The sequence below is a fragment of the Rattus rattus genome, chromosome 8 (genome assembly GCF_011064425.1).
Source record: "Rattus rattus isolate New Zealand chromosome 8, Rrattus_CSIRO_v1, whole genome shotgun sequence".
Taxonomy (NCBI): Eukaryota; Metazoa; Chordata; class Mammalia; order Rodentia; family Muridae; genus Rattus; species Rattus rattus.
This window is the reverse complement of record NC_046161.1, coordinates 77,210,556-77,233,974: the sequence shown is the minus strand read 5'-3', so window position 1 is coordinate 77,233,974 and position 23,419 is coordinate 77,210,556.

The window sequence follows — 23,419 nt, the reverse complement described above, 5'->3', positions numbered from 1 at the left end:
AAGGCAAATTTGCATACTAATGGGACAGATGTGCTTTTTATCTTCACACAAAAAATTAAATTTTAGCTGAATGTTTGATGGGTCAGGGCATTGAGCATCTTCAGCATTTTCCAGGGTTGATGGATATTCTGATGTTCTAATCATCAGTGCCTAGAGAGCATGATAACACACAAATACTTACAAAATGGCGCAAGTCTTTTTGGGCTTATTTCAGAAATCATTGGAAATTCAGTATTAATCTCATGCCAAATTCATTTTTTTAATGAAACCGAAAGCAGCAACTCACATAAAAAAATTTGAAATCGGACAGTCCAACCCAGTGTAACTCAAAGGCACACTATTTGAAGAATGCTGAGCAAACATTAAAAGTCTGTTTTCACAGTTGATGCATTATGGGTTTTGTTGTTGTTTTGTTTTCTTTTTTTCAATTGGATATTTTCTTTATCTACATTTCAAATATTATCCCCCTTCCCAGTTTCCCATCCGGAAACCCCCTATACAAACCCCCTGCCTCTATGAGGGGGCTCCCCTACCCACCCACCCACCCCCTCCTGCCTCTCGGCCCTGGCATTCCCCTACACTGGGGCATCGAGCTTTCACAGGACCAAGGACCTCTCCTCCCACTGATGCCTGACAAGGCCATCCTCTGCGCTCTGTCTTAGTAAGAGCACAAATCTTTCAAGAAGCATAGTGAAGACATTCTAACCCATGACAAACCACAGTCTCCACTGGGGTATGTGGTACAAAGGCATGATCGCTGCTGCCTCCACATGTACATGCTGTATGCTCAGACCTGCAGTGATCTAGCAGGATAAAACTCTGGCACTCCCAGAAACCCCTCAGATTACTTACGGGTTTGATTTTGAATTAATTTTTGATTCTTACATATTCAGATCTTTCACTATTGCCAAATTTTTGACATCACCACATTTAGTGACATGATTCCATATGTCATCACAACCCACACTTTAAGAAGCTGGAGCCTAGGTATCTCATATCTAAAGGCTGACCCTGCTGGAACACATACACAGGTGCTGGATGGTGTCTTTTGACGTCACCATAGACCATCTTCTTGATGGTCCCATTCTGCTTCCTTCCCTTTCTTCAGGTATTGCTCCTCTAATAGTCTCCAGTAAAATTTTTGTACATAAATCTTTGACAAGTGTTACTTCCAGAAGACATTTCCTGTATTAGTTACATTTAGACTCTGTCTATAATTTTACACACACACACACACACACACACACACACACACACACACACACACACACATTTTCACTTACCTCCCAGGTCCAAGGATCTAGAAATCTAAAACAGTAGGAGAATTTCAGTTTGCTTAGAGGTTTTTGTCAAGAAGTCACATGTGAAAATTTTAGATTATTTCTGTTAATTTTAGAATTAGAGAAGTTGGCAGGGATGTTGATAAAAGGGAAAGGAAAGGATGGTGAAGACAAAGTCTCTCATACTCCTGCAGAAAGAACTAAAAGACAGACAGGTATTTATGATTTATGCACATGCCTTTCATCTCAGCACTTGAGAGGCAGAGGCAGGTGGATTTCTGAGTTCAAGTCCAGCCTGGTCTACAGAACAAGTTCCAGGACAACCAAGGTTATACAGAGAAACCCTATCTCAAGAAACCAGAAAGAAGGAAAGCAAGTTGTTAATTTTTGTCAACTTGATACAAGTTAGGGATACACAGGAAGAGGAAACAACTGAAGAACTGTCTCCATCAGACTGGCCTGTAGATTGTCTGTGGGGCTTTCGTTGACTGATGGTGGTCTGGGTTGTATAAGAAGGGGGAGCAATCCATGCAAGCCAGTAAGCAGCATCCCTCCACGGTCTCTGCTTCAGTGTCTTCATTGAGCTCCCAGTCTGACTCCCTTAGGTGATGGATGAATAGTGACAGGAAAACATGAGTTAAATAAACCTCCCTGAGGTTGGTTACAGTCAGGGCTTTGTCACAACAGCAGAGACGCTAACCAGGACACTATAGAAATAACTTTTAGATAATGTTTACGTATAAATTACAAAATTACAGACTTTTCCAAAACACCTACCATTGTGAGTGAAGAACAGAACCCATGCTTATGTAGCCAATTGTGGAATCCCACGAGTCTAAGACATTTAGTATCAATTGCTCTTCCCATAGGAAATTGAAAGATAAGGAATCAGGCAGACAAAGGGCAAAGGTGACACATTTGTTACCATTTTCAGTGCTGAAGGATGGTAATGGTGCTTTCTATCCTGGTTTGGAGGGTCTTAAAGGCAGACCAGTCAAAGGCTATGGCCAGTACTTGACGATCTCATATGAGTCCTCCTGGTTTCACTTAGAACACACAATTATATTTCATTTTATTATCTTTGTTTTGAAGTTTAACTGTCATGGCCAAATATCCTGAGGCCTCATGCACACATTGTGTTTTCCTGTTCCTTTGTGGTATTGATTCCTTGGCCTATCTTTTATTTAACTTGGCCCTTGGGATTTATTCCACTTAGTTAGGACAGTGTCTAAAGTAGATAAATTGATTTGCTTTTGTCTGCCCTCAAACTTGTACTACACTTAACCTATGTTCATGATTGTGCAAAAGGCTTCTCCTCCTTGCTGAGTGTTCCAAGGCTGAGGTGGACAGTGTCTGGCTAATGCAGAGTAATAACTCTCTTGAGCATTGCCTTGTTATGTGTGAATGATGCTCCCAAGAAAACATCTGATTTTTTTCCCTTGGGTGTGCATATACTACTGAGTTAGAAGCCAGAGCTAAGATGCTTCCCCTTGACATGTTATTATTTTATTTTGCCCTTTTATGAGCATAATAGAATGGCTTTAGACTATGGACAGTAAGACAAAATAAGAGTAGCTCCTTTTAAATAAATGTTTCCTGTGTCCAAGGCCCCATTTGAGTGTTTTATGAATGTCTGGATCCTTCAGGCCTCATACCCTACCAGCAAGTATTGAAGGTACTCTGTGGATAAAAAAAAACCAGAGAGATTTAAGGAATGTGTTTAAATCACATGCCTGGGAAGTCATAGGTAAGATCTGATCACACTTAGCGCTTGGCCAAAAATCATGACAATTTTCTCTCCAGATTTTGTCTGACTTCAAAAACAGTCTCTCTGCCCTCAACTTGGCCTGATTCCCCAACCCAGTTCTATCCTGTTTCCTCCCAGAACATCAACAGGCTTCACCCTCCTTCTCATCCACAATCCTGTCCACTCTTTCAGCCTTCCCGCAAGGCTCTCTGCACTTTCTCTTCCCCCTCAGAGAAGGAGCTGCCAAAATCCACAGGAAGGACCATGCCCCTCAGCCTTCTGATCTAGCCTTTGCTCCCTTCAGCTTCTTTCTCAGAATGTGTTCAAGCTCTCAAGGAACTTTCCCTAGGGAAGCCCAGGAGCTAAGACAGCCTGCTGTATGTGCTAGCACCTAGTGGAGTTTCTTGGGCATGAGAAGCTAAGCAGGAACAGTGAATGAGAAAGATAAACTGACTTGTTAAGAAAGCAAGACAGGGGACACCCCACATACCCTTGCTGCTGGGATGGTGGACTCACCCAGGGTTAGTTCACAGAACTCTTAACTACTTCAGAGCAGAAGGATCTGGTGCACTTCCTACTCAGACAAAATGTACTGTTCCAAGGGCATCGGACAACACAGTGGTTGAGGAAGAAATGTAGTTTCAATTGTCATCCAGGAAGGAGGCAAAGACACTAAAAGTTACTAAACTGCTAAATAACCATCTTTTAAAATGTGTTTAAATGAATATAGATATTAAATCACATTCATTTATCTATTTATTTGATAATCTATGATGAATGTCTACTATAATGGTTTACTTTATAATTACTTGTTAGTAAAATGTTTGAAAATGTAATTAAGCCATTGCAAATTATTGGAAGAAAATTTACACTCACATAATATATTTTCGGAACAATTTCAAAAAAGAGTACAACAAAAATTTATAAATCCATACTAATTCAGACTGTCCTTATTTTGCAATAACTTTTACCCACAACAGAAAGGGCTAGATTATTGTGGTGGCTTGAAAATGCTTCACCCAGGGGGTGGCAATATTAGGAGGTGTGGCCTTGTTGGAGTAGGTGTGGCCTTATTGGAGGAAGTGGGTCACTGTGAGAGTGGGCTTTGAGATCTTCCTCCTAGCTGCCCGAGGATGCCAGTCTTTCCTGGATATGGTCAGATCAAGATGCAGAGCTCTCAGCTTCTCCTCCAGCACATCGTCTTCCTGGATGCTGCCATGCTACCTGCCATGATGACAATGGACTGAACCTTTGAACCTGTAAGCCAGCCCCAATTAAATGTTTGCCTTTATAAGAGTTGCCTTATGGGGTCTCTTCACAGCGATGGAACCCAAAACTAAGACTTCCTAATTGTGCTGATAATACCTGTAATTTCTAAAAATAGCTCAATAGGTAGAGAGCTTGTTTACCCTGTGTGAAACCTTAGATCAGTGACTTCCAACCTGTGGAATGTCAAATGACCCTTTCACAGGGTTGGCTAAGGCCATCAGAAAACACAGAGATTTACATTATGATTCATAACAGAAGCAAAATTATATCTATGATGCAGCAATGAAATAACTTTATAATTGGGGTTGGGGGTCACCACACCATGAGGAACTGCGTTAAAAGGTCGCAGCAGAGTAAAGTTGAGAACCACTGACCTAAACTCAGTCTCCTGTACCACAGAAACCCAGCAGGGTAGGGATTACAGCCTGTAATCCATTTTTTTTTTAAATCTTTATTAACTTGAGTATTTCTTATTTACATTTGATTGTCATTCCCTTTCCCACTTTTCCCAACATCCTCCTAACCCCCCCTCCCCCCCCTCCCCCCCCTCCCCTCCCCTCCCCCTCCCCCCCCTCCCCACCCCTCCCCTCCCGTCCCCCTCCCTATATGGGTGTTCCCCTCCCCATCCTCCCCCATTACTGCCCGCCCCCCATTCACTGGGGGTTCAGTCTTGGCAGGACCAAGGGCTTCCCCTTCCACTGGTGCCCTTACTAGAGTATTCATTGCTACATATGCAGTTGGAGCCCAGGGTCAGTCCATGTATAGTCTTTGGGTAGTGGCTTAGGCCCTGGAAGCTCTGGTTGGTTGGCATTGTTGTTCATATGGGGTCTCGAGCCCCTTCAAGCTCTTCCAATCCTTTCTCTGATTCCTTCAACGGGGTTCCCGTTCTCAGTTCAGTGGTTTGCTGCTGGCATTCCCCTATGTATTTGCTGTATTCTGGCTGTGTCTCTCAGAAGAGATCTACATCCGGTTCCTGTCGGCCTGCACTTCTTTGCTTCATCCATCTTATCTAATTGGGTGGCTGTATATGTATGGGCCACATGTGGGGCAGGCTCTGAATGGGTGTTCCTTCTGCCTCTGTTTTAAACTTTGCCTCCCTATTCCCTACCAAGGGTATTCTTGTTCCCCTTTTAAAGAAGGAGTGAAGCATTCGCATTTTGGTCATCCCTCTTGAGTTTCATGTGTTCTGTGCAACTAGGGCAATCAAGCATTTGGGCTAATAGCCACTTATCAATGAGTGCATACCATGTGTGTTTTTCTGTGATTGGGTTACCTCACTCAGGATGATATTTTCCAGTAAACTGGAACTGGAAAATATCAACCTGTAATCCTAACTCTCCTTTTTCCCCCTGAAGGCAGGCAGGTCAGAGGATCAAGACTGTGCTCTGTGTAAGGAAGAAAGTAAGACTCATACAAACCCTTACACACTAAAAAAAAAAATCAAATTGTGACAATTCCTTTGTACACACATCCCTCTGCTTAAGCCAGTCAACTCACTCTACCCTAGCCATGGGGTTCACAGTGCATCCAACTAGGGCCATTAAAAGTGTGAAAAAAATGCAGTACCTTACCTTAGTCTATCTCCAATATGTAATATATACATTACATATGTATGCATTACATATGTATATATTAGGTATCATGTATTATAATATACTATATACTATAATATATAATATGTTGCATATATTACTATATATAATATATATTAGAATATATGTTCCTTTTGGAAGTTTTACTATTTTTTCTTTTTGAAACTAATATGGTACTTTGCAAAGGATAGGAAGTAATAATTTAATTAGTTTTTCCAATAAATTGTTGATTGTGCTACTTACTAATGTGTGAATAAAGTACTTATTTCCTGAGCTACTCTCTCCTTCTCATGAAATATGACCTTCAATCTAGAGCAAGTTCCCGTGCTTACTGCAGTCTTGTTCGGGCTCCTAATCAATCAATCTATCCCTGAGGTGTAATACCCAATCATTAGTTATGCTGCCTTTGTACGATATTTTAACATTCTGACAAGGACTCTCATTATTTTTCATGTTCACATATTTCTTGGCTTCTTTTGGACATTTGCTGTTCCATACAGAATGTAGGATAATTCACTTTCCTTATACCATAGGGATTTTAGTTAAGAGTCATTAAATATATATAACAATTTGGGCAGATTGATGTATTTGTAATAATAAGTCTTCTCATGTAGGAAATGGGAGTGGTTTTTTTATCTATTTTGTTAGCCCTGGTGCAACCCTTCAATAAGATCTTATGACTCTCTTCCCTTGGGCCCTGTACTTTTCTTATTAAATTTATTCATTTATTAATTTACTTTGCAATATTGCTTGTACTTTATTTTGTGCTGTTTTAAGAGGATTGCATTTTCTACTCTTCTCTGGTTATTGCTAGCACAGATCCTGCTCTCCCTTTTTAGATAAGCATCCTACATTTAAATAACCATCCCAGCCCATACACAGGTGGATTATGGAACTCCCAAAGAAGACTTTTTAAATGCACTCTGCAGTCGTATTTGTTCGGGGTTTTGCATAAGTGATTTTTATCCTGTCTAGGTGGTTTCCTTCTATTCACACTCTTTGTAAAGTTATAATAAAAATTTCTGTTAAATTCAGCCTTTTAGTAACACTGTAATGTTACTTCAAGTCACAAAAGTATGTTATTTATGTTTTCAAAAGGCCTCTGATATGAAGTGTATTTAGATCTTAACAATGAAGGCCATTTACTGATACCCTCCTGGATTTTGTTGTTAGCTGTTTATTAACAATTTTACATCATATTTTGATAAGTGAAAGTAAACTATTGCTTTCTTTCCCTGTTATTATCTAACTCTAGTGTTAACGTGTTTGATGATTTTATAATATATTAGTGAGAAGGACACCACTTGTATGACTTTAGATAGCTTAAATAGCATTGGATTTATTTATTTTTTAATAACCTTACATGTAGCAGAGGCAATTACATTATTTACACAATAAAAGATATACAATTTAGGATAGATATACTCCAGAAAGTTTGTAGCCAATGTAGAAACAAAAATGGGTATGTGAACTAACGTAAACCAAACTAAATGCAAATTAATTTCCCAGAAATGCTGGCTCAAGGTGCATATACTTCCACCCGTTTCCCTCAGGAAACTTCTTACTTTATTTCCCATCAGTCACAGTTGGTTTTTCACTTTCAAAAACATCTTAGCCAAAGTGGCCCTGAGACTCCCCATTCACATGAACAGATTTTACTTCTTTGCTCATCTCCTCCTGATGGATTAAGATGGCTTTTTTTTTATTATTGATTCACTTTATTCTATGTGAATGTGTATGGGTGTTTTGCCTACATATATGTCTGCAATGCCTACAGAGGCCAGAAGGATCCCCTGGAGCTGGAGTTACAGATGGTTGTGAGCTGATGCATGGGTACTGGGAGTTGAACTCAGGTCCTCAGGAAGAGCAACCAGTGCTCTAAACCTCTGAGCCATCTCTCCAGTCGCCCACGTAGCTCTTTCTTGATGATGCATTCTCTAAAACACGGACAAGGAGAGGCTGTTCAGATTCTCATGCCCTCTCTCTTGGCTACAAGTTGTAGGGGTGGCTACTGAGTTTTGGAAGCTCACACCGTGGTTATAACACTCTTTACTCCAAGCCTCCTAGTCATTCCTGGCTTAGCGTTCTCTTCGTCTGACTTCCTGACATAGGCAGTGCCCACACACTGAGCATCCCCAAGTCTTTGCCTTGCAGAGCCTTTCTGTATTCATGGCACCTCGACTGCCGTGTCGGCACACACCCCATTACAATCATGGCTACTCTCGAACTTTATGCTGAGTGTTACTCTCGGAACTTTATGAATCTGCATTCCTTTGGACGTCTATCACAAAACCCTTGGATGTAGGTTAAATTTTCCTATGAAGAGCCTCAGTGGGGCTTGGTGGGTGGGAACGTGGCTGACTAGTCTAATGTATCACAAGTTAGGGCAGAACTGCCCGAAATGAAGAGAGATATTCTCAAGCACTTCATTACGTTGTGGCCTGACCACCATTTCTACATCATAGACTGGCCCTGTAATCCCATCAAAACATCCCGTTTCTGGCAGAGGACTTTGCTTTACCAGCTTCCCTTGTTGGTTCCACGGCCCTCTCTTGGGAATATCAGTATCTTCAACTATGCTCTCCCAAACTTCTTTAATAGTCTAGACTGCCTCTTTACACAGTAACTCTCCAACCCCAGCTACGTACACTATCATTTTTTCCATGTTCCTCCTACAATAGCAGTCACTGCTATAGAGAATGACAAAACCATGCTGATTGGCTGCTGTAGATTCATGGGGCCAGAAGCCCAGTGGGTGAGCACCAATGCCCAGCCTCTACCCTTGCCTCCTGTCTACCTGGCTCTTTTCCAGTCTTCCTAGTAATGCTTCCTCAACAACTACTTCATTTTGCTTTGTTTTCATTTCTTTTTTGCCTTCTCATGAGATTTATTTTCTGACATCACAACAATATAGTAGCTGTCATAAATAAACAGCTTCAACTTCCTTCATTTCTGCTCCTAAATTTTCCTGTATTTTTTGTCTCTCCCTAACCTTTTCTACACAAGAAAAGTGATGTCCTTTCTCTAAAGTCTTTTATCTAAGGAGCTTGGCTCTATCTTCCAGCTTTCTCAACTTGTGTTCAACAAGGTATTGAATTTTAAATCTGTATTTTGTTCAAAGTCAAGTATGCTATAACACACGTGCATGCACATGTGCATATATACACGTAAATTCAATGGCTCAATACAAAGTACTTTGGGCAACTATGGGGTGTACGTTTGTATGTGCATTCACACAGTGCAGAATACAGCCTTAGAGTTATTCCTCAGAAGCCATCCACTGCCAACTAGACAGATTGGCCAGCAAGTCCAGGGCATCCACCTGTCTCCACTTCCCCAGGCATGGCTTCTTTCCCTGGTACTAAGGCTTGAGCTCAGGTCCTCCTGTTTGGGTGGCAATCGCTTTACTGACTATGCCTGCTGACTGTTCAGACCTCCACACAATCTCAAACTACACCACCCCATCCTCCGTCCTGCTCCCCTGATCTTCAATCGCCACCCATCAACTTCATTATGCACATAACCAGCTCTGCAGGCTAACTTTATCCATTAATATCCTCTGTCTGGCAAAAGCAACCTAAGGGAGGAACGAAGGGCTTATGTTGGCTCATGGTCTGATGACATCATGATGTGGAAGGAACGGCAGCAGGGGCATGAGACTGCTGGTCGTACACTATCTTGAGTCAGAAAGCAAAGAGGTATGAGTGTCTTCAGCGTGAGTGCTCCTTCGTTTCCCATTTTATTTGGTTCACAGGATGTAGTCAATCCACAGTCAGGGTGGGTCTTTCCTCCTTAGTTACACTGAAATGCCCTAATTGACATGCTCAGGGACGTCTGCTGAGTGGTTCTAAATCCATCGAAGTTTACAGTTAAGGTTAATACCAGAGAAGCGGTCTTTGTCCTGGGGACTCAGGACTGAGCCAGTTGTGATCTTGCAGCTGCCTCATCAGCAAGACCCCACCCAAGGACAGGGAACAGAAGAGTCTGGGAAACTGCACCGGAGGTCTTTCTTCACTGCCTCAGGCCAGAAGTAACGCACTGAACATCTGTTCAGTTTATTGGCTCGAACTAGTCGTGTGACCTGGCCTAACAGCGAGGGAGCTAGAAGTGGACTTTTCCTTTCCTGTGGGAGGAACAGTGTGCAGCAGGCTTAAGGACCAAGTAGACCCTCTCTGTCCTTTCTTTTCTCTCAGAAGCTTTCCATACATTACTTTTCCTGACAGACAGAGGCTCTCTGTTTTCAGTTTGTAAACACCTATTAACAGATATCCTAGTGTATTACAATTATTCACACAATTTCTTGATTTTTACCTAAACCATGCAATTTTTAAAAGAATAATTTTATCATACCCATATATTTCACACTCACACAATAGTGCCTGGCACTCAGAAGGCTCTCGGTGAATGTTTATTGAATAAAAAACACTGAACAGTATCAATTTTAAAAAGCCATATGCAACTACTCACATTTACATTTTAGTTGGTAGCAAAAGTAGCATGAGTGAAGAATTATAAGTACCGTTGTAATATACCACTATGAGACATTCAAGAAGCATAGCGTGGCACAAAACACATTCCAAACAAACTATCCAATACAGCGAGTTAAAATATGACTCAGTTTTCATGAGACGCCGTCTTAATAGTCAGGGTGCTGTGCTGTGTCACCTGTGACAGGTAAGAATGCTCAGGCCTCAGCAATGGGAAAAGCAATTTTTCTAAGTATGCCTGAGGCTTACAAATCAGCACGTTTCCTCTATAATATTAGTGATGAAAAAGAGGTGACATTAATAACAGTAGTAAAACTAACCACAAAGTCATTTTAAGCATCGTCATAAGTTTATAATTATTAGGTGAGTTTCTTTACATTTAAATCTTAAGTAAATAACAAGGCTTAGGCTATGAATAAAGCAAGATATTAACAATTATAATGACACTGATTGTGGCTTTCTGTCATCTGTGCTGTGCTCCTGCACAAACTATATTATATTCTGTGTCTTTTTCTTTAGTCAACAACAACAACAACAACAACAACACAGACAAGGGGATCTTGACAAAGACAGCAGAGTTTCATTCACTCACATCACACAGAACTTAACCAGTGAGTGCTTTAGCTTTTGTTAGAAAATGCTCATTGCAAACTAAGGTCATTTTATATCTTAAGCTCATCACCTGCCTCCTCGATGGAGATCACCAGTTAATCATGGTGGGATCATAAAGGATCCTGGCCAACGTTCTGAGACCGAGTGTGGGAGAAGCCAGAGAGTCATCAGGAGGGCAGCAGCTGGAGCAGATCCCAGCTAGGATGTGCCCTGAGATGAGCAGGGAAGCCAGAAGGAATCAGGAGGAACCAAGTGAACACAGGAGCAGAGGGAGTCCGAAGGCTAGAGACAGGAAGGAGAGGCAAGTTTGAGACTACCTAACAGGCAGGAGGAAACACACGCAGAGGGGAAAGTAAAGAGTCAAGTGGAGTCTAGGAAGTGAAGTAAGAGGGCAGGTGTGGGGAAAAACAAAAACAGTAAAAGGTAGGTGGGACAAGAAAACACTCAGAGGCAGGGGGATTATAGAGAGCAAGAATAGTGCTCAGACCTCCCCTAGAAGCTCATTCTGCTTCTGCTTCTGTTTATTCCTATTGAAAGTCTTGAACACACACACACACACACACACACACACACACACATATATCTTTTGAGGCTGCAACTATTAGAAATATTTTCTTTCTTAACAAAAAAGGCAAACATCCTAGCATTTTTAAATCTAGAGGTGAAAACATATATCTGAGAAGTTTCTCTATGTGTTATTTCAAATTCTATCATGCAGAATTATAACTCATATACATATGTATGGATATACCTATTCCTCCTGGAAGTCAGTGGTCAAACAATTGTCAGTCATTCTGTATGGTTTATTTTGTGTAAAGGCTTAATCCATTTCCTACTTACTACTAGAAATGACTAGAAAGTGCTCATGGGTTTTGTGTGTGTGTGTGTGTGTGTGTGTGTGTGTGTGTGTGTGTGTGTTTGGTTTGCCATTCTGTTTGGTTAAAAGATTATGGAGACTAGTGAACTACATAACAGTATTTGCTAGCAAGTCTGAAGACCTGAGTTCAGTCCCTGGGACCTACGAGGTAGAAGAAAACTGACTACTGAACGTTGTCCTCTGACTTCTACACATGTGCCATGGCATACCATATGTGCACAGACACACAAGTGAAATAGATAAAATATCTCAGTTGACAAGATGGCTTAGTGGGTAAAATACCTCCTACCAACCCGGATGGCCTGAGTTCAATCCCCGGGCTCATGTGGTAGAGGGTGACAACCAATTCCAGTCTCCACTCACATGGCCCAGTCATACATGCCCCCTGACTAATAAATGTAATCTTTTAGAAAGATTATGGTAAAGAGAAAGCACATACATGTCTATACTGCTAAAGGTACTGTCTTGCAGTTTCTGTCGTCTTGAGTGATGGTTACTGCTGTCAATTTGACAGAATCGAGAGTTACCTAAGAGATAGGCTTGAGAAGGCGGGGGTGGGGGTGGGGAGTGGGGTGGGTAATCTTGATTGAATTAATTAAGATGGCAAGACCCACCCACTATGGGCAGCACCCTTCCCCGGGTCAGATCCTGAACTATGTAAGTGGAGAGTAGAGGTAAGCAACAGTATACTTGTATCTCGCTCTGTTGATGATGTAGATAGGATGTGACCAACTGCTTCAAGGTCATGCTGTCTTCCTTTCCCTGCTGTGACAGACTACACTCTCACATCGCTTTCATCAGGGTATTTGATCACAGCAGTAGGAAAAGAAACGAAGACACCCTGGAAGTTAAGGTTTCTGATGTGCTTCCCAGAGTAAATAAAGTTGGGCTAGGAATTCTTTCATAGCTTTCAAGGAAAGCGTGTTACAGGTGAGAAGTATATAGGTTGGGCGAGAAGTGGGCGGGGTCAGCTCTTCGAGGGGGAAACAGATCAAGTGAAGCTCCTGCCCCCACTGAGTATGTTCATTACTCTTCTGACTGTGACAAAACACGTGATTAAAGAAGTAAAGATTTCTTTTAGCTCGCAGTTTATGAGTGGTTGCACTCTGGGCCAGTGACACGGTCTAGCAGTTAAAAATGCTTGAGTCTAACAACCTGAATTCAATCACTGAATCCCGTAATGGAAAGAAAAAAAAATCAGCTCTCAAAAGCTGTCCTCTGACCTCCATGTGTGCATGATGTTATCTGCAAGCCCCTACCCCAGTAGTAATTACAATACAATTACAATGTTTAAAAAGGCTTCTCTTGGGGTTGGGGATTTAGCTCAGTGGTAGAGCGCTTGCCTAGTAAGCGCAAGGCCCTGGGTTTGGTCCCCAGCTCCGAAAAAAAAAAAAAAAGGCTTCTCTTCAGGGAAGGCACATGGACAAACAGTAAGGCTGCTCGTGTTTCCTCCAAGGTCAGAGAGTGGACAGGAAGTGGGGATGTCCCTCCCCAGTGACCTACTTCCTCCGGCAGGGCTCCACGTCCTAAAGGTTTCATATCCTTCCAAAATAACACCACTGTCAGGTTATCACATGTTAAAACACATGATACAGGCCACACAGTATAGCGCTGAATAAAGCCAATACAAAATCAAAATCATAAAGCTGGGGTTGGAGAGCTCGGAGCTTAAGGGCACTTGCTGCTCCTGCAGAGGACACAGCACCTACATGGTGGCCCATGACCTTCTATGACTCCAGTTCTAAGGATTCAAATGCCCTCTTCTGTTCTCCTTGGGCACTAGGCAGATCTGTAGTGCACAAACATATATTTAGGCAAGACACTCATACACACACAAATGAAAGTATTTTTTCAAATATCATAACCTTACAAAAATATTATGATTATTTCACAATCTTCTTTTTTTAGTAATCCTTATAAGGGTCTTGAATGTGAACTTTATAGGACAATGTTGTTTCACACTGTCAAAGGTTGGACAGTCCTTTCAAACCACACCAGGCATCTGTTTAGTAGCAAGCATGTTCTTGAGCTCAGGTTTTGATGTTTAAAGTAAGATCCTGAGAGTGAGTATCTAATCATTTAGGCATCACCAGCAGACTGGCTAAAATAAAAACAGAAGTTCGGAGAAGTTTAAAAATTCATCAAAAGAAAACCTCATGAAGCTATTAAATGACCATAGAAGAGTTACAGAATTCAAGAATGCAATAGCTAATAAAAAATAAAAATGAACAGATAGATTTCAAAAACAAAAACCAACAACAACAACAAAACGCCATTTGTTTCAGCATTGCTCAAGAATGAGTCCAATGCTTTGGAAGCCAGTCTGGATGCTTTTCACAACGCTAAACATACCCTTTCCATACAAACAGGCATTCTCTTCCGCATCTACTCAAAGGAATTGAAAACCATTTCCACCCAAACCCACACAGATGTTTAAAGCGGCTTTGTTTGTAGTTCTCAAAGTTTTGGAGTGATAAAAATGTCTTTCGGTACGGGAATAGATACACTCTGGTATATCCTAAGAATGAGACAGTAACCTCAACCCTCCCAAAAGAGCTACTGAGCCATCAAGGGGCACAGAGCTTTGGACATACATGAAGAGTGGGGAAAGGACTTTGAAAAAGTTGCACAGTTTGTTTGCAACTGTGTGACATTATGAAAAAACGTGTTGACTTTAGAAGATCAGTGACTGCCTGGTTAGTGAAGAATGGATGGATGGGAAGAGCTAGGTGAACTTTTAGGACAGTGAAACTATTCTATGGAGCATGTAGTGCTGTGCTCATGTCATGAGAAACGTGTCCAAGCCTGCAGAATAAACAACATGGACACTGACTCCCAGATGTAAACTATGGGCTTTGATTGATAAGGATGTGCCAGGGCAAGTTCACCAAAGGTGCCACTCCGACAGAGTGTTGAGAGCTGAGAGGTGTACACATGTGAGGATGGTGGCATGTGGACAGTCTTTGTCCTTCCTGTTAGCACCATGACTCTAATAGGAAACTAGTGCTGGAAAGACTCTAAAATATAAAGGTTTTTTTTTTTTTTTTTTTTTTTTTAGTGTGACCATGATATCAATGCTAATGAATGTTGCAATAAGATCATGGATAGCTGGGTGGTGGCGGTGCATGCCTTTTATCCAAGCATTCAGGCGGATCTCTGTGAGTTCAAGGCCAGCCTAGTCTAAAGAGAGAGATCCAGGACAGCTAGAGTTACATAGAAAAACCCTGTCTCAAAAAAAAAAAAAAAAGTGGGGTATTGAGAGGGCTCAGTAGATGAAGGCACATGCCAAGAAAGCTTTGCGACCTTAGTTCAGTCCCTAAAAGAGAGCGCCTACTCTACAAAATTATCCTCTGACCACATGTGTACTGTGGCACACACCCACACTCACTAATTCTTTTTAAACAAATAAATTAGAATTCTTACTCAAATAATACGATTCCCATACTGAGTAAGTTGTAACCTACTCTGTGCTTTGGTTTCCTCTACACTGAAGAAAACCAAAATATTTTTAAATCTAACACAGATCTTGGTGCATCAATGAGGATGTCCAGAGGTAAGAACTTCAAAGTGAGAGTACAAATGACGAATGCACCAGACCTCCTCTTCAAGAGAGGGGAGCATGGAGTCACCGGCTAATTCTCAGACAATGTCAAGGTCTCTCTGAGGGACAGTCCGAAGTACAGCTTAGGGCACATCAGGAAATGGAAAGGTAAACTTCTGCCTCGAGGTTGTTGTGAGGAGCAGAGTAATCCGCTGGGGCTTCCACGCAGTAACCAGGGGGATGTGTTACAAGCAATCGGCCTTTCTGTTATCACTGTAGGAAGGTTCTACGGCAGCCCTGGAGTACAGTCACCAGAGTCAATGGTGCTACTGAGATGCAGTCGCTAGGAGCTACAATGTCTCTTCTGTTGTGATAGCTTCACTTTTAATCAGGAATAAAATTACTTCAAAGATTTTCATTGTACTTATTTATTCGTTTTGTGATCACACAGGAAACTAGGGCTTGTGTGTGAATGAGGTCAGAATATAGCCTGTGTGGCTCCCTCCTTCTGTTATGTGGGCCCTGAGGATCAAATCCAAGTTGTCAGGGTTGCAGCAAGTGCCCTTACCTGCTAAGCCACCTTACTGCCCTCCCCCTTTTAATTTTTTTTTGTGTTGAAAACATACAAAACAACCCCTCATTCAAAGAAATATAAAGGCATCACCACTACCTCTCCTCTTGCTACTGTACATCAGAGCACCAGAAATTGTCTACTTTAATTAAGCATAACTTAGTACCTATTGGATAGTCCTCCCACGTCCTTCCCTCTCCTCTCCCCAGCCTTGTAACCACCTCTTTACCAATGACCGTACATCTTTCTAGCTTCCATATATAAGTGAGAAAATGGTATTTTTCTCTCTGTGTGCCTGGATTATTTCACTTAACATTGTGACTTGCACAACCTCCTCCACATTGTTGCAGATAACAATATTTTATTCTTTTATGGCTTGGATACTATTCCACAGTGTATGTATACTATCTATTCTTTGTCCACTGATCAACCGAAGGGCCTTAAGTTCTTCGTTTCTTAGCTATTCTGAATAGTGCTGCAGTCAGTCATGATGGTATATACTTTTAATCGCAGCATTCAGGAGGCAGAGGCAGGCAGATACCTGTGAGTTCCAGGCCAACCAGAGCCATCGAGAGAGATCTTGTCTTTAATAAACAAAAATAAAATGCCTATAATAGATAGATAGATAGTACTTCAATAAACATGAAAACTCAGATATATCTTTGGAAAACCTTTTCATTTCCAGTATATATATAATATATAATATATATTACACAATATATAATATATATAATATACATCCAGTAATATAATTGATGGGTTAACTGTAGTTCTAACTGTAATATTTTTGGTACCTCTGTATCTTCTTTATAATAGCTGTGTCACATTACCAACAACAGTGTGTATGCCCTATCTCCATATCCTTGTAAGTACTCTCTTTCTTTAGGCTTTTTTTGTAATAGTCCTGAGGGGAGGGGAGACACCTCATTGTGGTTTGGTAAGTAATTTCCCTTAGACTCACACCATGGGCATCTTTTTTGAGTACTGGTGGTTATTTGTATGTCTTCTTTTGACAAGTGTCTCTTTAGGTCTCTGTGAAAACTTGAACAAGAATGTCCCCCATAGGCTTAAGTACTAAATGTTTAGTTACCAGGGAGTGACACTCTTTGAACATGATTAGAATGTTTCACCTTGCTAGAGGAAGGGTGTTGTTGTGGTTGACCTTTGAGGTTTGGAAAGCCCTTGCCAAGGGGTTCAGTGTCTCTCCCTTAATGCCTGTGGATCAGGATTTAACTCTCAGCTACGGCTCCAGTGTTTGCCTGCCTGCCTACCCGCTGCTGTGCTCTGCCCCACCCTGGTTATAGCGGACTAAACCTCTGACACTATAAGCAAGCCCCAATTAAATGTTTTCTTTTAAGAGTCACCTTGGTTGTGGCACTTTGTTTCAGCAGCAGATGTATGGCTAAGACAGTCTGCTCACCATTTTGAACTCTGGCCTAGGGAGGGGAGATACCATTGACTTGTTCCCATTGCTCATGTATTCTGGGTATTAGCTATTCTCAAGTGAACAGTTTTCAAATGTTTTCACTCATCTGATAGGTTGTCTCTTCTTTTGGTTCATTGTCTCTCTCGATGCATAAGTAACTTTTTTTGTCATTTGACACAATCCCAATGGTCTACTTTTGCTTTTGTTTCCAGCACTTTTTGAGATTTTATCAAAAGAAGAAAAGGGTTGGGGGATTTAGCTCAGTGGTAGAGCGCTTGCCTAGGAAGCAAGGCCCTGGGTTCAGTCCCCAGCTCCAAAAAAAAAGAACCAAAAAAAAAAAAAAAAAAGAACCAAAAAAAAAAAAAAAAAAAAAAAAAAAAAAAAAAAAAGAAAATCCCATTTCAGAGTCATGATCACTTTCCCTGTGTTCTCCTCTAGCTGTTTCATAACTGGAGTCCTATGTTTAAGCCCCATCTATTCTTAGTTGATCTTTGTGGGAAATGATCGGGGTCTAACTTCATTTTCTTATGGAAATCCAAGTTATTCGGGGCTTTTTACTGAAGAGGCTGCTCTTTCCTCAGCATGTGTTCTTGGCGTCTTCCTCAAAACTCACCTGGCTTTGGATGAGGGAGTTTTCTTCTAGGATCTATATTCTGTTCCATATGGCTGTTTCTATGCTAATATCCTGCTGTTTTCATTACTATGGTTCTATCGTGTGTGCGTGTGTGTGTTTCTCTGTATACATTTACATCTATACATTTTATGTCTATAAATACCTTTTCCCAGAGCTTAGGACTGGATGCACAGCCTGAGCATGCTATCCCTGATGTCAACAGAATTACACCCTAGGTGTCAGGTAGCCTGTCTCTCTCTTGTTCTTTTAGCTAAAGATCGCTCTAGATATTCGCGTGTTTTGATTTTTAGCTTTTACTTGTAATTCCATATGTGTTTTGGGTTTTCATATGGAGTTAATTTTTAGTTTTAGGAAACATGAAAAGTGTCATTGGAAGTCTGATATGACAGTTTCACTTTTTATTGCTTGAGAAGCCTACACCGGTCTTCATTTCTCAAAGAGAGCACGGGGCAAAACACTAATGCTCCCAACCATAGACGCTTGTCCAGATCAAATGAAACAATCGTCTTAAACATGGGCTTTAAAATATATAAAATAAAAGCTTTCACGTGTCTCATTGCTTAGAGAGTTTTGCTTGATAGTTTCCACGTTTCTAAGTGTTTTCGCCAAGTTATCATCAGGATTTTTGATTGTGAAGATAATCGACATCACAATGTACTTGTTGGACATCGACATGTACTTGTTGAAAAGGTCAGAATCTCTGGAGGTGGAATAAGACCTTTGAGGCCCCAGCCAGTTCTATCTCCTTCTTTAGACACCATCTTCCTTCCATGCATAATTTGAATCACATGAAACTTACCCTACAAAAGAGGCAGAAACCGAAAAGCTCAGTTACAAGTGACCCCCCCAAGGATATTATTATATTATTATTACTATTACTAAGCTTACTACTATTACTATTATTATTATTAATGGCAAGTTAAATAGAAAAAGTAAGCAAATGATGTGTCTTCGATGTATTAAAAAGCAATTAATAAGAACTAGGTCAACATACCCAAAGCAAGAATGGAAAATATAGCATGAAATGAGTTCCTGATAAGGATGGCCATATGCAAATTGAGTAATTGCCGAATCAGGTGACCCTCTGTTTAGGACGGTGTGGTCACAGAGGGAAAGTTCAAATCACGTGGCGTGTGCAAAGCCAGTGGCATTTCATGCTTCAGTGAGCAAGAAAGTTGAAATACTTTAATAGATCCATCAACCATCCAAAAGATCATGCTCCTACTCGGATTATTTCTGATGATGATGATACTTTCACAAAGATCAAGTATGAATATCCTTTTAGAAAGGGAAAAAATATGAGTTGTTTGTTAAGGGCATAGCATTTAGAAACAACATATGTTCCCTGTAGTCAAGAATAGGTTCCTTACATCAGCTGAAGACATTCACAGAGGGAGGAGTTGGAGGAAATAGTATCAGAGGCAGGCGGGGGAAGTTGTCAACTCCTTTCTGTTCTTGTCATCTTCGCCTGCCTGAAAGTAATTTCCATTTTGTATTGCTTCAAGATGTAGAGCTTTAAAAAATGTTGTCTCAATACAATGTCCCCTGATATCCATATCTTTTGTGCAGTTTTATGATGTATTTCTCTTAAAACGGGGTCTCAGAGTTCAGACTGTCTTAGGCTTGGCTCTGTACCCCAGATAGAACTCAGTTCACAGCCCTCAGAATCCCAAGTGTTAGATTTACATTCGTGCCTTGTTACTTATCATTATCAGTGTTATTAGTGTAGAGGGCTATGTCAGAGCTGTGTCGTAATTCATTCATGCTGGGGAACCTTTCCTGTCCCCAGGTTAGGCTCTCAGTCGTAGCACCTCCTATCCTTTCACGATTATAGCCTAGCTTCAGCACAGAAGACAGACTCAATGCGTTTCTGTGTGTAATCATGCTCTCTGACCTCTTTTTAGTATACAGAGTAACTAGAGGATTACTGTACTTCCCTGCTGAAAGCCTTCATTGCTTCCCATGTTAGTGAACAAGCTTCAGAAGAGTCACTTTGTTTAATAAAGTACCTGTGATGGTTTGAATATGCTTGGCCCAGGGAGCGGCACTCTTTGGAGGTGTGGCCTTGTGGGAGTAGGTGTGTCACTGTGGGCGTGGGCCCTCATCCTTGCTGCCTGGAAGTCAGTCTTCCACTAGGAGCCTTCAGATCAAGATGTGGAACTCTCAGCTCTGCCTGCACCATGTCTGCTTAGATACTGCCATGTTCCCACCTTGATGATAATGACTGAACCTCTGAAGCTAGACCCAATTAAATGTTGTCCTTTATAAGACTTGCCTTGGTCATGGTGTCTCTTCACAGCAGTAAAACTCTAACTAAGACAGTCCTCAATGATTGTTCCTTTGCTTCTCCAACCCTGCCCAGTATCATCCTCTGGTCTCATTCAGGGTCTCACAGTTTGCTAGCTTTTCTCTCTTACCAAAGCTTGGCATGTGTTAATCTGGAACACACAGAACCTCATTCTTCATATTACATCTTACATATAATATCTTGACATACTAACCCTAAAACTCATGTGAAGTACAACTCTCTTCACATGCTTTCTCTGTCTTCATTACCATGCTATATTGATTTTTATACCATTGATTTCAATCCCATTGGCTTATTGATTTCTATGTTTTTCCCAGTAGATAATACGTGAATTCCATGAGGATGTTAACAGTAAGCATTATATCCCCTGTCTTAACTAGATTCCTATGTTTGGTTGGCTGAATATTAAATGAATGAAACAAGAAAATAATTGCAAGGCAGGATTTACATAAGCACACAACAGTTTCTATATTTCTAGATGTAGATTTTAGGAAAAACTGATGAGCCAGGAATGGAATTACAGTCAGATCTTTCAGCAGATGCGAAGTGTTCTAGCTTGTCAGGCAGGTCCCCAGAGAGATCTTCACTGAGTCTCATGAAATGAAGAACAAAGTAATGACTGTTTGGCCACTATCCTGCATACTCTGAATGTTCCTAGAGGCAGTTTGAGTCTTTGCAGCTTCAGGTAGTCAGGTCTTATTTTATACTTGGAGAAAATCCACATTTTTTTTTTCTGTGAGTGACCCAACTATTACAGTGGAGAAACAGAGCCAGTGTCTCCTTCCAACTCCACTTCCATTGCTAGCAAACTAAGACTGTCAAACTGCATAGAGTTCTTGAGCATCTGCCTATGGGCTTCCCCATACTTAGTGTGCCTTATCATTTCAACTCAAATACTTACAAGTATCTCTCTTCTATGTTTGCTAGTCTCCTTGGGGTTGTTGTTGTTCTCCTCCTTCTTCTCCACCATCACTTCCTCCCCCTCGTCCTCCTCCTTCTCTACCACCACCTTCTCTTCCTCTTCTTCCTCCTCCTCCTTTTCTTGGTTTTGTGAGACAGGGTTTCTCTGTGTAGCCCTGGCTGTCCTGGACTTCACTCTGTAGACCAAGCTGGCCTCAAATCCTGGGGGTTTCTTAATCCAGTTACATTAAAATAAAGATTGATCATCCCACTTTATTAAAATTGAGGGATTTCTACGTTCACTCGGTTTATATTTACTTGTTGTTTTCTGTCTTGTGGTCATGGTGCTAAGGATTTAACCAGGCAGGAGGAGATGTGTTTTGTTTTGCTGTTTTTCGTGTCATCTTCGTTTGGTTTCAGTGTTCTCGTTCCTTTGCTTTTTGAGACTGTATTTTCCCTTTGCTCCCGACTTGTGCCTGTACTTTGGAACAGCTGTAACTGTTGAGCCTCCATCAGTGGTATTTTCTGTTTCCAGATCTCATTGGCACTGTCAAGGACAGATCACACTGATCTTCAGCCCCATCCTGAGCTCTCCACCCCTCTTCCAGCATTCTTAGGACCGTTAGAGAAGCTCCTGTGCCTTTACCTGCACGTCATTAAGTTTCTCCTGGAGAGATGTGCATAGACTGCACACGCAAACTGTGACTGCGTGCTTGTCTTATATGCCAGCAGTATTCTTTTATTTCATTTGCTGTGCTTAGAAAATTCCACTTAATCACATTTGAATTCCAACTTCTAAAAGTATGCAGATAACTGAATTATAGTACTTTAAAAGTACTTTAAAAAAAATCAGTTGAGTTAGCACTGGTACTTGCTTCGCATATGGTTGAATTAGACCCCATGAAAATTTACTTTACATAACTGCTTCATGACTTTCCATCTAATTTCCAAGCTAATGTAGCGAACTTCTAATGCCAAAGGTATTGCACATGTGAATTTATTATTTTATCTTTAGAGAACTCGTTAATGAAAATTGGGTTGCATTACTGTCTATTTATATCTCATTTTAGCAGCCACTGAAAGTCCCCGTAAGAGCTCTCTCCAAGGATTTGAGGTTTGGCATCCACCTTAGTAAGTGTTGATTCATCATGTAACTAGTTTCCATGGAAGGGATTTGGGGTTTATCCTCCTTTCAAGCCTAATAATTATGTCAGAATAATGTTACTCTGAATATAACGTGATTGGTGGGAAAGAAATGATCCATTTGACAAACGTTGATTAATGGTCTGCTGACTGCCACCTATTAGGCAAGGTGCAAGAGTCAGAATTAAGTAAGAAGGGGAAAAGATATGCCCACAGCATTTTTCAAGAACTATAAAAGAAAGATTTAGAAAGTACAGGCTTGGCACATGTCTCCAGAGGCAGCGAGGTATTCTAAAGGGGATTTTTAAGCTATAGCTGGAAGTGAAAGTAAGAATTTCCAGTAGCACTGGAGGGTAAAGCTGGTCAAGGGATTGGCATCCCAAGCATTAGAAACAGTTAAAGTCCTGGGGCATGAAATAACAGTGCACATTGCTCAGCTCTATATGAAGCATGGAGGGAGAGAGAATGTCTAACAAGGTATCAAACACCTACTGAGGTGTTAGAAAGACCCAAATTCACTGCCTGATTTGAGGAGTTCCAGAAGTAAAATGACAGCCTGTCAAAAGATCTCCCAGGAAACTAAATATTCAAACAAGTGGTTTCCAGTGTGTTGTCCTCTTCAAAGAGGAAATAGAAGGTGCTATGAAGGGAATGTTGCTAGATCTAGAATGATTTGAAACAACGTTCCTCTCTGTCACTTTTTCCACCTTTGTCTCCCTCCAAGACCATCTCTACCATTCTTTATCTCTAGCCTCAAAGTACTTGGTTTCACTGCTTGAAATTGATGGCAGGGAGAAGGAGAGTCTCCAAATCTGTGGCTTGGTCATCACTGGTGTAAGATCTGAAAGGTGGCGATTAGCGACTGATCTAGAGAGAACAAATGGGACAAAGTGTTAACAGCTCAGAGCTTGGCAGAGAGCTATGGGTGCTCACGGGTACCAAAGAAAGAAGAGCGAGGCAAGATGCTTCAAAGAGGGAAGGCATCTGAGAAGAGGTAGCAAGCCCCAGGTTATGACGAGTCCGATATCGGAG